The following is a 13,790-nucleotide window of genomic DNA, read 5'->3' on the forward strand; positions in this document are numbered from 1 at the left end:
CTCCCTCTACTTTTAGGAGACGCGTTGTATCCCCGGAGGGGGTGCACCGTTCCTGGAGGTACTGCAATACCAGGTCGATGCGTGGAGTGGACGGAGCAAGCTCCTATTCCATCTCCCTGCTCCAAAAATCCATTTAATATATTGTCCTCGGATAGAGGACGTGTCAGATATTAAACTGATAAGAACAGATACTACACTTGATCTTAGCCAAAAGGCCGAGAAGCGATGCGGTCGCCTTCGCGCCCGCCGTCACCGTCCCACTCTCATCCACATTCAAGTCGCGGTGAGAGCCCCAGCCTCGCTCCTTGCCCCATTCCCTCTGTCTCGTCCACAGCGCTATTGACGCCCTTACACTCTCGGGCTGATTTCTCATTCTCCGCCTTTGAAAAGGGAAATCTTACACCCGTGCTTCTTCCGGCGTTCCCGGGCTTTCATTTCGAATTTGCATGCCCCGCCCTTTCACAGAGGGCGTGGCCTCCGCCGTTGACTCCGCCCCCGGGGCCGCCTCTGCCTGGGGGAGCCGGGGCTCCGCTGGGGGCGACTTCCTTGTTCGTACGGAGCCAGCGGAAAGACAGAACCGGAAGGGACTGGGGGCGAAGGCGACGGGGGTCTGTGGAAGAGACCTGTCGGCGGAGAGCGGTCCACGTTTTCCTGGAGAAAGACGAGGCCCCAGGGCAGGAGCGCGGGCTGCGCTGGGCCTTTACTTCGCCGCCCGCGGGCGGGGAGACCGGCCCCGTACCCGAGGGGACGAGGGGCCCATGCCCAGTCAGGGAAGCCGAAGGCCTGGAGGGGCTTCCGGGAGCAGGGGCTGGAGTTCCTCTGCCAGGCAGGAGGCTGGCACCAGACACCCGGCAGAGGGAGGCGGCGAGGGCCCAGCAAGGATTCTCCCCAGCCCCTGTGCCTGCGTCTCCTGCGGCTTCTGTGCGCGGACCGTGTCCTGTGCTGTGTAGGGAAAGCTGCCTCTCTGCTCGGGACGTGGATTCCTTTCCCCTCCTCCTCGCCTGGCTACCTCTGACGCAGGTCGTCAGGACTCCGCTTGGGTGTCACCCGTCCAGGAAGCCTCCCTTAGTCAAGGGCCCTCGGCACCCGCCCCGTATGTGACTAGCAGCCCTCCTGTGTATTTCATCGCGCCCCCGTTGTTTATATCAGCTATTCCACTCACCACCCTTCTGGGCAACCCTTTATCTCCCGCTCTGAGATCCCATCGCTGAGGGCTGGGACCCCTCCTCAGTGCTTATCCCTGTTTCCCCGCGCGAGTCTGGCGCCTGGCGTGTGGAAGGCGCTCAGTAAACGTTTGTGGAGCGAAGAAACGACGCAAAGGTGATGAGCACGACAGACCGTGATGAGCACGACGCAGTTAGGAGGCTGTTGGCCCGGCGCGGGGGAAAAGGGGGAAGGTCGGGCTCGGGGTGGCAGGACCCCAGAGGGCAGGGGTGACTGCCGGGGTGCTCTTGGGGCAAGGTGGGCGTCAAGGCCCCCAGCAAGGTTGGGATAAAGTTTCTCTCCGAGGCACAGACTGCCGCCTGCGGGCTCAGCATTTACCTCTCCCTTCCTCCTTCCTAACGCAACGTCAGCGGAGGGCTGAGGGCTTTACTACGCATTACCTGGAAAACTTATTTCACTCCACGGCCCTAAGAGGTGGGCCTTATTATTAGCCACGGCCAGGGTTAGGGTGAGGCCACCGCTCCAGGGCAGAATTTCAGGGGGCGCCCACCCCCCCCCCGCCCTAAATCATTCAGCAATCAACATAAATTATAGTTCAACGCAATATATCTTATCTTGTGGGCCGCAAGCCACCCAGGTGCCCAGGCAAGAGCCTGAAGGCACAAGCTGTTCCAGTATAGTAAAGAAAATAATTAGAATAAGAAAAGTTTTACTAGAGATAGGAAACGGATAGGATTATATCTGACTATTATTAATCATTAGTTTGTAGCATTACTCTTTGTTCTATTACCATAATAATCTCTGTTCTATTATGATTACCTTGGGGGAAACCAGGCCACACAGAGTTAGGAGCTGAAGGGCCACAGTGAGAGGTGACCAGAAGACAAGAGCGTGAGCCCTCATTCACGCCCAGAGAAGGGCCGCTGGAGGGCTCCTTGGCCTAGCGGTAATGCCAGTGCCTGGGAAGGCCCTGGTTACTTAGCAGGCCTTGGTCTAGCGGTGGCCCCAGTGCCTGGGAAGGCACCCGTTACTTAGCAGACCGAGAAAGGGAATCTCCCTCTCTCCAGGGGAGACAGAGAACGCTCTGCTCCACCACCTCTTGTGGGAGGTCTGACATTAGCCAGGCCGGCCCGCAGTCATCCGGAGGCTTCAACGTCTCCCTGTGATGCTGTGCTTCAGTGGTCACGCTCCTTGTTCACTTTCATGTTCCGCCTGTACACCTGGCTCCTCCTTTTAAGTCCTTAGAAGACAGCAGTAGCAGAATTAGTAGAAGTACCACAGTCTTCGATCTTTCTGATAAGTGCATGGAAGAAACGCTGACGTTTGCTGTCCTCCCTCTCCACCTCGGCTACCACAAAGGGAAAGGCCCCCTGTCCAGTGGACACGTGACTCGCGTGACCTATCGATCATTGGAGATGACTGGCACTCCTTACCCTGCCCCCTTGCCTTGACTACAATAAATAGCAGCGCCTCCAGGCATTCGGGGCCACTACCTGTCTGCCTCCACGCTTTGGTGGCAGTGGTCCCCCGGGCCCAGCTGTCTTTCTTCCTATCTCTTTGTCTTCTGTCTTTATCTCTACGATCTCTCGTCTCCGCGCACACACACGAAGAGAAAACCCACAGACCCGGTAGGGGTGGACCCTACATTATCTCAGCTACAAGGTAATCAAGATATTCATGTGGACTACTGAGTCTTTCGGTGCCCCCTTGCTGTTTTATTTTTGTCCTGCGGCCGAGTGTTTCCCTCACTTCACGCCAACCCAATCTCCGCCGCCCTGTCTTGTCATCCCCATTCTACAGCCCAGCACGGTGTAGTATGGCAGCCGCTAGCCACAGGTATCTAGGGAGCCCTGGAAATGTGGTCAGTTCTAATGGAGCTGTGCTATACACATGAGATTTTGATGGCAGTGGGAGTAAAATTCTCCCAATTTTTTTCTTTTTTTTTTTTTTTTCAGACGGAGGTTCCGCTCTTGTTACCCAGCCTGGAGTCCAATGGCGCGATCTAGGCTCTCTGCAACCTCCGCCTCCCGGGTTCAAGCGATTCCCCTGCCTCAGCCTCCCGAGCAGCTGGGACTACGGGCATGTGCCACCACGCCCGGCTAAGTTTGTATTTTTAGTACAGACGGGGTTTCTCCATGTTGGTCAGGCTGGTCTCCAACTCCCGACCTCCGGTGATCTGCCCAGCTGCCGCCTCCCAAAGTGTTGCTTGCGATTACAGGCTTGAGCCACCGCTCACCCAGGCTTTTTTTCTTTTTTCTTTTTTTTTTTTTTTGAGAGACAAACTCTTGCTCTGTCGCCCAGGCTGGAGTGCAGTGGCGCGATGTCGGCTCACTGCAGCCTCTACCTCCCGGGTTCCAGCGATTCTCCTGCCTCGGCCTCCTGGGTAGCTGGGATTACAGGCGTAGGCCACCACGCCCGGCTAATTTTTGTATTTTTAGGGGGTTTCGCCATGTCGGCCAGGCTGGTCTGGAGCTCCTGACCTCAGGCGATCCGCCCGCCTCGGCCTCCCAAAGCGCTGCGATTACAGGCGTAAGCCACCGCGCCGGGCTCTTTCATCCTGTCTTTATTTTCTGAGATAGAGTCTCGCTCGGACGCTCAGGTTGGACTGCAATGGCGTGATCTCGGCTCGCTGAAACTTCCGCCTCCCGGGTTCAAGCGATTCTCCTGTCTCAGCCTCCCGAGTAGCTGGGATTATTGACGCGCAGCACCACGCCCGGCTAATTTTTGTGGTTTTTGTATCTTCTGTCTTCTGCTCTTTAGTACCGCATAGAGCCGCAGAAGACTAGTGAGTCGAACAAACAGCCCCTCTTGCAGCAGTTGTTGATCACGGGGCTGCCCCCGGTACTCATCCTGTGTCTCTCGTCCAAATCCCCGCTCCTCCTCAGCTATCACCTCTGCCGATGCTGGTGGTTTCCCTGGGTACCGGGAACCAAACTCTCATTCCCCAGGGGCCTAAGCCCCCCGTGGCCAGGCCCTTCTCAAGTCAGGGTTCCTGCACATTCACAGTTACGGGTGGCCCTGGGAGTAACACCTGGCACCCAAACAGATCACCAGAGTCCACACATAGTCCACCTGCCCTCCCTGCGTAAGATCAGCTCTCCCTCCTCCCGACGATAGATCAGGGTCAATGATCCCTGCCAAGATGGCGACTGCTCCAGCCTGCTGGTCCAACCTGTCCAGCCACAGCTGTTGCTCGAAGGCTTCAAGTTCAATGGGACCCTCTCCCGCTTTCTACAAACTGGTTCCTTTATTTTTATGTTTATTTATTTGGGACGGGGTCTGGCTCTGTCACCCAGGCTGGAGTGCAGTGGTGCAATCACTGCTCACTGCAGCATCCACCTCCCAGCGTCCACCCATCCTCCTGGCCTCAGCCTCTGGAACAGCTGGGGTACAGATACGCCCCAGCCCGAACAGGTTTTCACTAGGTTGCCTGGGCTCTTTCTTTCTTTGTCTGTGTTGGTTGGTTGGTTGGTTTTTGTTTGTTTGTTTCGAGACGGGGCTCCGGCTCTGCCGCCGGGGCTGCAGGGCAATGGCGCGATCTCACCTCACTGCGGCCTTCTGGGCTCAAGCGATCCTCCCACTGTGCCCGGCCTGAAGACAGCCTTTAGAGAAAGAAGCAGGGGGAGTTCTTCCGAGGACAGACAAGATTTCTGGAGTTTGGAAAGGGTGAGAGACTGGGTCAGCGAAAGGAACATTCCGATCTTTATGTTGGGATGCAACGTATAGATACAGGGATGAGACCCAAAAGAGCCGGCAGAGATTTGTCATCGTGGTCGCAAGGCAACTGCCGGTGGCTGATCCCGTAAAGGATACACATACCTAGAGCGGAGCCTAAAGATGCATCAAGCATGACGGGTGGAGCCACGATGCTTGGACTCGAGCTCTGCTCCTGTGCGTTCCGTGATAAATGGCTTATACTACCTGCACCTCAGTTTTTCCCGGGCAAAAAAGGAAGCTTGCTGCCGGTGCGTTGGCACCTGCCTTGAAGTGCCAGCTACTCAGCGGGCTGAAGAGGAAGAAGTGCCTACTAGGAAGACACGTGGACACGTATGTTTACTGCAGCACTATTTACAATAGCAAAGACTTGGAACCAACTCGAATGCCCATGAATGATAGGCTGGATAAAGAAAGTGTGGCACGTATACACCATGGAATTACTAGGCAGCCATAAAAAAGGATGAGTTCATGTCCTCTGCGGGAACGTGGATGAAGCTGGAAGGCCTCATTCTCAGCAAACTCACACAGAAAGCGAAAACCAAACACCGCATGTTCTCGCTCCTAAGTGGGAGTTGAACAGTGAGAACACATGGGACACAGGGAGGGGAACATCACACGCCGGGCCCTGACGGGGCGTGGGGGGCAAGGGGAGAGAGAGCATTAGGCCAAATAGCCAACGCACGCGGGGCTTCAAACCTAGACGACTGGTGGCTAGGTGCAGCAAAGCACCGTGGCACACGTGTACCTATGTTCCAAACCTGCACGTCCTGCACATGTACCCCAGAACTTGGGAGGGGGTGGGGGAAACCAAAAGAGCCGGGGAGAGGCGGGGCGGGAGAGAGAGAGAGAGAGAGAGAGAGAGACAGAGAGACAGAGAGACAGAGAGAGAGAGAGAGAGAGAGAGAGATAGACAGACAGACAGACAGAGACAGACAGACAGACAGACAGATAGAGAGATAGAGAGAGGAGAAGGAAGTTCAATTCCGGGTGGATCCCATTCCTTTTAAAGGTCGCCACCCACTCGACTGCCAAGCCGAGATCCTAAGGACCTCCCCAAAGGAGTAGGTCGTGGCCTTCCCGAAGCGCAGTAGTCACGGTGGAAACGGAAGCGTGCCGCATAAGCCTACCGTCTACCGCCCGCAGATCAGGAACCTCGCGGTACTTCAGGGAAACAGTTAAGTCGAGCCGGCGCGTCACAGGCACTCGGCGTGCAAGCCGCCCCGCAGGTGCTACCGTCTCTTACCTCCCTCTACTTTTAGGAGACGCGTTGTATCCCCGGAGGGGGTGCACCGTTCCTGGAGGTACTGCAATACCAGGTCGATGCGTGGAGTGGACGGAGCAAGCTCCTATTCCATCTCCCTGCTCCAAAAATCCATTTAATATATTGTCCTCGGATAGAGGACGTGTCAGATATTAAACTGATAAGAACAGATACTACACTTGATCTTAGCCAAAAGGCCGAGAAGCGATGCGGTCGCCTTCGCGCCCGCCGTCACCGTCCCACTCTCATCCACATTCAAGTCGCGGTGAGAGCCCCAGCCTCGCTCCTTGCCCCATTCCCTCTGTCTCGTCCACAGCGCTATTGACGCCCTTACACTCTCGGGCTGATTTCTCATTCTCCGCCTTTGAAAAGGGAAATCTTACACCCGTGCTTCTTCCGGCGTTCCCGGGCTTTCATTTCGAATTTGCATGCCCCGCCCTTTCACAGAGGGCGTGGCCTCCGCCGTTGACTCCGCCCCCGGGGCCGCCTCTGCCTGGGGGAGCCGGGGCTCCGCTGGGGGCGACTTCCTTGTTCGTACGGAGCCAGCGGAAAGACAGAACCGGAAGGGACTGGGGGCGAAGGCGACGGGGGTCTGTGGAAGAGACCTGTCGGCGGAGAGCGGTCCACGTTTTCCTGGAGAAAGACGAGGCCCCAGGGCAGGAGCGCGGGCTGCGCTGGGCCTTTACTTCGCCGCCCGCGGGCGGGGAGACCGGCCCCGTACCCGAGGGGACGAGGGGCCCATGCCCAGTCAGGGAAGCCGAAGGCCTGGAGGGGCTTCCGGGAGCAGGGGCTGGAGTTCCTCTGCCAGGCAGGAGGCTGGCACCAGACACCCGGCAGAGGGAGGCGGCGAGGGCCCAGCAAGGATTCTCCCCAGCCCCTGTGCCTGCGTCTCCTGCGGCTTCTGTGCGCGGACCGTGTCCTGTGCTGTGTAGGGAAAGCTGCCTCTCTGCTCGGGACGTGGATTCCTTTCCCCTCCTCCTCGCCTGGCTACCTCTGACGCAGGTCGTCAGGACTCCGCTTGGGTGTCACCCGTCCAGGAAGCCTCCCTTAGTCAAGGGCCCTCGGCACCCGCCCCGTATGTGACTAGCAGCCCTCCTGTGTATTTCATCGCGCCCCCGTTGTTTATATCAGCTATTCCACTCACCACCCTTCTGGGCAACCCTTTATCTCCCGCTCTGAGATCCCATCGCTGAGGGCTGGGACCCCTCCTCAGTGCTTATCCCTGTTTCCCCGCGCGAGTCTGGCGCCTGGCGTGTGGAAGGCGCTCAGTAAACGTTTGTGGAGCGAAGAAACGACGCAAAGGTGATGAGCACGACAGACCGTGATGAGCACGACGCAGTTAGGAGGCTGTTGGCCCGGCGCGGGGGAAAAGGGGGAAGGTCGGGCTCGGGGTGGCAGGACCCCAGAGGGCAGGGGTGACTGCCGGGGTGCTCTTGGGGCAAGGTGGGCGTCAAGGCCCCCAGCAAGGTTGGGATAAAGTTTCTCTCCGAGGCACAGACTGCCGCCTGCGGGCTCAGCATTTACCTCTCCCTTCCTCCTTCCTAACGCAACGTCAGCGGAGGGCTGAGGGCTTTACTACGCATTACCTGGAAAACTTATTTCACTCCACGGCCCTAAGAGGTGGGCCTTATTATTAGCCACGGCCAGGGTTAGGGTGAGGCCACCGCTCCAGGGCAGAATTTCAGGGGGCGCCCACCCCCCCCCGCCCTAAATCATTCAGCAATCAACATAAATTATAGTTCAACGCAATATATCTTATCTTGTGGGCCGCAAGCCACCCAGGTGCCCAGGCAAGAGCCTGAAGGCACAAGCTGTTCCAGTATAGTAAAGAAAATAATTAGAATAAGAAAAGTTTTACTAGAGATAGGAAACGGATAGGATTATATCTGACTATTATTAATCATTAGTTTGTAGCATTACTCTTTGTTCTATTACCATAATAATCTCTGTTCTATTATGATTACCTTGGGGGAAACCAGGCCACACAGAGTTAGGAGCTGAAGGGCCACAGTGAGAGGTGACCAGAAGACAAGAGCGTGAGCCCTCATTCACGCCCAGAGAAGGGCCGCTGGAGGGCTCCTTGGCCTAGCGGTAATGCCAGTGCCTGGGAAGGCCCTGGTTACTTAGCAGGCCTTGGTCTAGCGGTGGCCCCAGTGCCTGGGAAGGCACCCGTTACTTAGCAGACCGAGAAAGGGAATCTCCCTCTCTCCAGGGGAGACAGAGAACGCTCTGCTCCACCACCTCTTGTGGGAGGTCTGACATTAGCCAGGCCGGCCCGCAGTCATCCGGAGGCTTCAACGTCTCCCTGTGATGCTGTGCTTCAGTGGTCACGCTCCTTGTTCACTTTCATGTTCCGCCTGTACACCTGGCTCCTCCTTTTAAGTCCTTAGAAGACAGCAGTAGCAGAATTAGTAGAAGTACCACAGTCTTCGATCTTTCTGATAAGTGCATGGAAGAAACGCTGACGTTTGCTGTCCTCCCTCTCCACCTCGGCTACCACAAAGGGAAAGGCCCCCTGTCCAGTGGACACGTGACTCGCGTGACCTATCGATCATTGGAGATGACTGGCACTCCTTACCCTGCCCCCTTGCCTTGACTACAATAAATAGCAGCGCCTCCAGGCATTCGGGGCCACTACCTGTCTGCCTCCACGCTTTGGTGGCAGTGGTCCCCCGGGCCCAGCTGTCTTTCTTCCTATCTCTTTGTCTTCTGTCTTTATCTCTACGATCTCTCGTCTCCGCGCACACACACGAAGAGAAAACCCACAGACCCGGTAGGGGTGGACCCTACATTATCTCAGCTACAAGGTAATCAAGATATTCATGTGGACTACTGAGTCTTTCGGTGCCCCCTTGCTGTTTTATTTTTGTCCTGCGGCCGAGTGTTTCCCTCACTTCACGCCAACCCAATCTCCGCCGCCCTGTCTTGTCATCCCCATTCTACAGCCCAGCACGGTGTAGTATGGCAGCCGCTAGCCACAGGTATCTAGGGAGCCCTGGAAATGTGGTCAGTTCTAATGGAGCTGTGCTATACACATGAGATTTTGATGGCAGTGGGAGTAAAATTCTCCCAATTTTTTTCTTTTTTTTTTTTTTTTCAGACGGAGGTTCCGCTCTTGTTACCCAGCCTGGAGTCCAATGGCGCGATCTAGGCTCTCTGCAACCTCCGCCTCCCGGGTTCAAGCGATTCCCCTGCCTCAGCCTCCCGAGCAGCTGGGACTACGGGCATGTGCCACCACGCCCGGCTAAGTTTGTATTTTTAGTACAGACGGGGTTTCTCCATGTTGGTCAGGCTGGTCTCCAACTCCCGACCTCCGGTGATCTGCCCAGCTGCCGCCTCCCAAAGTGTTGCTTGCGATTACAGGCTTGAGCCACCGCTCACCCAGGCTTTTTTTCTTTTTTCTTTTTTTTTTTTTTTGAGAGACAAACTCTTGCTCTGTCGCCCAGGCTGGAGTGCAGTGGCGCGATGTCGGCTCACTGCAGCCTCTACCTCCCGGGTTCCAGCGATTCTCCTGCCTCGGCCTCCTGGGTAGCTGGGATTACAGGCGTAGGCCACCACGCCCGGCTAATTTTTGTATTTTTAGGGGGTTTCGCCATGTCGGCCAGGCTGGTCTGGAGCTCCTGACCTCAGGCGATCCGCCCGCCTCGGCCTCCCAAAGCGCTGCGATTACAGGCGTAAGCCACCGCGCCGGGCTCTTTCATCCTGTCTTTATTTTCTGAGATAGAGTCTCGCTCGGACGCTCAGGTTGGACTGCAATGGCGTGATCTCGGCTCGCTGAAACTTCCGCCTCCCGGGTTCAAGCGATTCTCCTGTCTCAGCCTCCCGAGTAGCTGGGATTATTGACGCGCAGCACCACGCCCGGCTAATTTTTGTGGTTTTTGTATCTTCTGTCTTCTGCTCTTTAGTACCGCATAGAGCCGCAGAAGACTAGTGAGTCGAACAAACAGCCCCTCTTGCAGCAGTTGTTGATCACGGGGCTGCCCCCGGTACTCATCCTGTGTCTCTCGTCCAAATCCCCGCTCCTCCTCAGCTATCACCTCTGCCGATGCTGGTGGTTTCCCTGGGTACCGGGAACCAAACTCTCATTCCCCAGGGGCCTAAGCCCCCCGTGGCCAGGCCCTTCTCAAGTCAGGGTTCCTGCACATTCACAGTTACGGGTGGCCCTGGGAGTAACACCTGGCACCCAAACAGATCACCAGAGTCCACACATAGTCCACCTGCCCTCCCTGCGTAAGATCAGCTCTCCCTCCTCCCGACGATAGATCAGGGTCAATGATCCCTGCCAAGATGGCGACTGCTCCAGCCTGCTGGTCCAACCTGTCCAGCCACAGCTGTTGCTCGAAGGCTTCAAGTTCAATGGGACCCTCTCCCGCTTTCTACAAACTGGTTCCTTTATTTTTATGTTTATTTATTTGGGACGGGGTCTGGCTCTGTCACCCAGGCTGGAGTGCAGTGGTGCAATCACTGCTCACTGCAGCATCCACCTCCCAGCGTCCACCCATCCTCCTGGCCTCAGCCTCTGGAACAGCTGGGGTACAGATACGCCCCAGCCCGAACAGGTTTTCACTAGGTTGCCTGGGCTCTTTCTTTCTTTGTCTGTGTTGGTTGGTTGGTTGGTTTTTGTTTGTTTGTTTCGAGACGGGGCTCCGGCTCTGCCGCCGGGGCTGCAGGGCAATGGCGCGATCTCACCTCACTGCGGCCTTCTGGGCTCAAGCGATCCTCCCACTGTGCCCGGCCTGAAGACAGCCTTTAGAGAAAGAAGCAGGGGGAGTTCTTCCGAGGACAGACAAGATTTCTGGAGTTTGGAAAGGGTGAGAGACTGGGTCAGCGAAAGGAACATTCCGATCTTTATGTTGGGATGCAACGTATAGATACAGGGATGAGACCCAAAAGAGCCGGCAGAGATTTGTCATCGTGGTCGCAAGGCAACTGCCGGTGGCTGATCCCGTAAAGGATACACATACCTAGAGCGGAGCCTAAAGATGCATCAAGCATGACGGGTGGAGCCACGATGCTTGGACTCGAGCTCTGCTCCTGTGCGTTCCGTGATAAATGGCTTATACTACCTGCACCTCAGTTTTTCCCGGGCAAAAAAGGAAGCTTGCTGCCGGTGCGTTGGCACCTGCCTTGAAGTGCCAGCTACTCAGCGGGCTGAAGAGGAAGAAGTGCCTACTAGGAAGACACGTGGACACGTATGTTTACTGCAGCACTATTTACAATAGCAAAGACTTGGAACCAACTCGAATGCCCATGAATGATAGGCTGGATAAAGAAAGTGTGGCACGTATACACCATGGAATTACTAGGCAGCCATAAAAAAGGATGAGTTCATGTCCTCTGCGGGAACGTGGATGAAGCTGGAAGGCCTCATTCTCAGCAAACTCACACAGAAAGCGAAAACCAAACACCGCATGTTCTCGCTCCTAAGTGGGAGTTGAACAGTGAGAACACATGGGACACAGGGAGGGGAACATCACACGCCGGGCCCTGACGGGGCGTGGGGGGCAAGGGGAGAGAGAGCATTAGGCCAAATAGCCAACGCACGCGGGGCTTCAAACCTAGACGACTGGTGGCTAGGTGCAGCAAAGCACCGTGGCACACGTGTACCTATGTTCCAAACCTGCACGTCCTGCACATGTACCCCAGAACTTGGGAGGGGGTGGGGGAAACCAAAAGAGCCGGGGAGAGGCGGGGCGGGAGAGAGAGAGAGAGAGAGAGAGAGAGACAGAGAGACAGAGAGACAGAGAGAGAGAGAGAGAGAGAGAGAGATAGACAGACAGACAGACAGAGACAGACAGACAGACAGACAGATAGAGAGATAGAGAGAGGAGAAGGAAGTTCAATTCCGGGTGGATCCCATTCCTTTTAAAGGTCGCCACCCACTCGACTGCCAAGCCGAGATCCTAAGGACCTCCCCAAAGGAGTAGGTCGTGGCCTTCCCGAAGCGCAGTAGTCACGGTGGAAACGGAAGCGTGCCGCATAAGCCTACCGTCTACCGCCCGCAGATCAGGAACCTCGCGGTACTTCAGGGAAACAGTTAAGTCGAGCCGGCGCGTCACAGGCACTCGGCGTGCAAGCCGCCCCGCAGGTGCTACCGTCTCTTACCTCCCTCTACTTTTAGGAGACGCGTTGTATCCCCGGAGGGGGTGCACCGTTCCTGGAGGTACTGCAATACCAGGTCGATGCGTGGAGTGGACGGAGCAAGCTCCTATTCCATCTCCCTGCTCCAAAAATCCATTTAATATATTGTCCTCGGATAGAGGACGTGTCAGATATTAAACTGATAAGAACAGATACTACACTTGATCTTAGCCAAAAGGCCGAGAAGCGATGCGGTCGCCTTCGCGCCCGCCGTCACCGTCCCACTCTCATCCACATTCAAGTCGCGGTGAGAGCCCCAGCCTCGCTCCTTGCCCCATTCCCTCTGTCTCGTCCACAGCGCTATTGACGCCCTTACACTCTCGGGCTGATTTCTCATTCTCCGCCTTTGAAAAGGGAAATCTTACACCCGTGCTTCTTCCGGCGTTCCCGGGCTTTCATTTCGAATTTGCATGCCCCGCCCTTTCACAGAGGGCGTGGCCTCCGCCGTTGACTCCGCCCCCGGGGCCGCCTCTGCCTGGGGGAGCCGGGGCTCCGCTGGGGGCGACTTCCTTGTTCGTACGGAGCCAGCGGAAAGACAGAACCGGAAGGGACTGGGGGCGAAGGCGACGGGGGTCTGTGGAAGAGACCTGTCGGCGGAGAGCGGTCCACGTTTTCCTGGAGAAAGACGAGGCCCCAGGGCAGGAGCGCGGGCTGCGCTGGGCCTTTACTTCGCCGCCCGCGGGCGGGGAGACCGGCCCCGTACCCGAGGGGACGAGGGGCCCATGCCCAGTCAGGGAAGCCGAAGGCCTGGAGGGGCTTCCGGGAGCAGGGGCTGGAGTTCCTCTGCCAGGCAGGAGGCTGGCACCAGACACCCGGCAGAGGGAGGCGGCGAGGGCCCAGCAAGGATTCTCCCCAGCCCCTGTGCCTGCGTCTCCTGCGGCTTCTGTGCGCGGACCGTGTCCTGTGCTGTGTAGGGAAAGCTGCCTCTCTGCTCGGGACGTGGATTCCTTTCCCCTCCTCCTCGCCTGGCTACCTCTGACGCAGGTCGTCAGGACTCCGCTTGGGTGTCACCCGTCCAGGAAGCCTCCCTTAGTCAAGGGCCCTCGGCACCCGCCCCGTATGTGACTAGCAGCCCTCCTGTGTATTTCATCGCGCCCCCGTTGTTTATATCAGCTATTCCACTCACCACCCTTCTGGGCAACCCTTTATCTCCCGCTCTGAGATCCCATCGCTGAGGGCTGGGACCCCTCCTCAGTGCTTATCCCTGTTTCCCCGCGCGAGTCTGGCGCCTGGCGTGTGGAAGGCGCTCAGTAAACGTTTGTGGAGCGAAGAAACGACGCAAAGGTGATGAGCACGACAGACCGTGATGAGCACGACGCAGTTAGGAGGCTGTTGGCCCGGCGCGGGGGAAAAGGGGGAAGGTCGGGCTCGGGGTGGCAGGACCCCAGAGGGCAGGGGTGACTGCCGGGGTGCTCTTGGGGCAAGGTGGGCGTCAAGGCCCCCAGCAAGGTTGGGATAAAGTTTCTCTCCGAGGCACAGACTGCCGCCTGCGGGCTCAGCATTTACC

The 13,790-nt window shown here is 57.0% G+C and overlaps 1 long non-coding RNA gene and 3 other non-coding genes across 4 annotated transcripts in view; all 4 read right to left on the reverse strand.

Moving 5' to 3' along the window:
- LOC134756403 (uncharacterized) overlaps positions 1-13,790 on the reverse strand; it is an 80,631-nt gene that overhangs the window by 29,972 nt on the left and 36,869 nt on the right. Inside the window, exon 1 of the long non-coding RNA XR_010133806.1 lies at positions 1-13,790. This exon is cut by the window's right edge and continues 36,869 nt beyond it. This is a non-coding gene — a long non-coding RNA (uncharacterized lncRNA).
- On the reverse strand, positions 37-227 carry LOC129534024 (U2 spliceosomal RNA). Its single transcript, XR_008680439.2, has one exon. It is a non-coding gene; the product is annotated as a U2 spliceosomal RNA (small nuclear RNA).
- Positions 6,161-6,351, reverse strand: LOC129534025 (U2 spliceosomal RNA). Its single transcript, XR_008680440.2, has one exon. It is a non-coding gene; the product is annotated as a U2 spliceosomal RNA (small nuclear RNA).
- On the reverse strand, positions 12,284-12,474 carry LOC129534026 (U2 spliceosomal RNA). The gene has a single exon (XR_008680441.2). It is a non-coding gene; the product is annotated as a U2 spliceosomal RNA (small nuclear RNA).

Source organism: Gorilla gorilla, chromosome 4 (assembly GCF_029281585.2).
Source record: "Gorilla gorilla gorilla isolate KB3781 chromosome 4, NHGRI_mGorGor1-v2.1_pri, whole genome shotgun sequence".
NCBI lineage: Eukaryota > Metazoa > Chordata > Mammalia > Primates > Hominidae > Gorilla > Gorilla gorilla.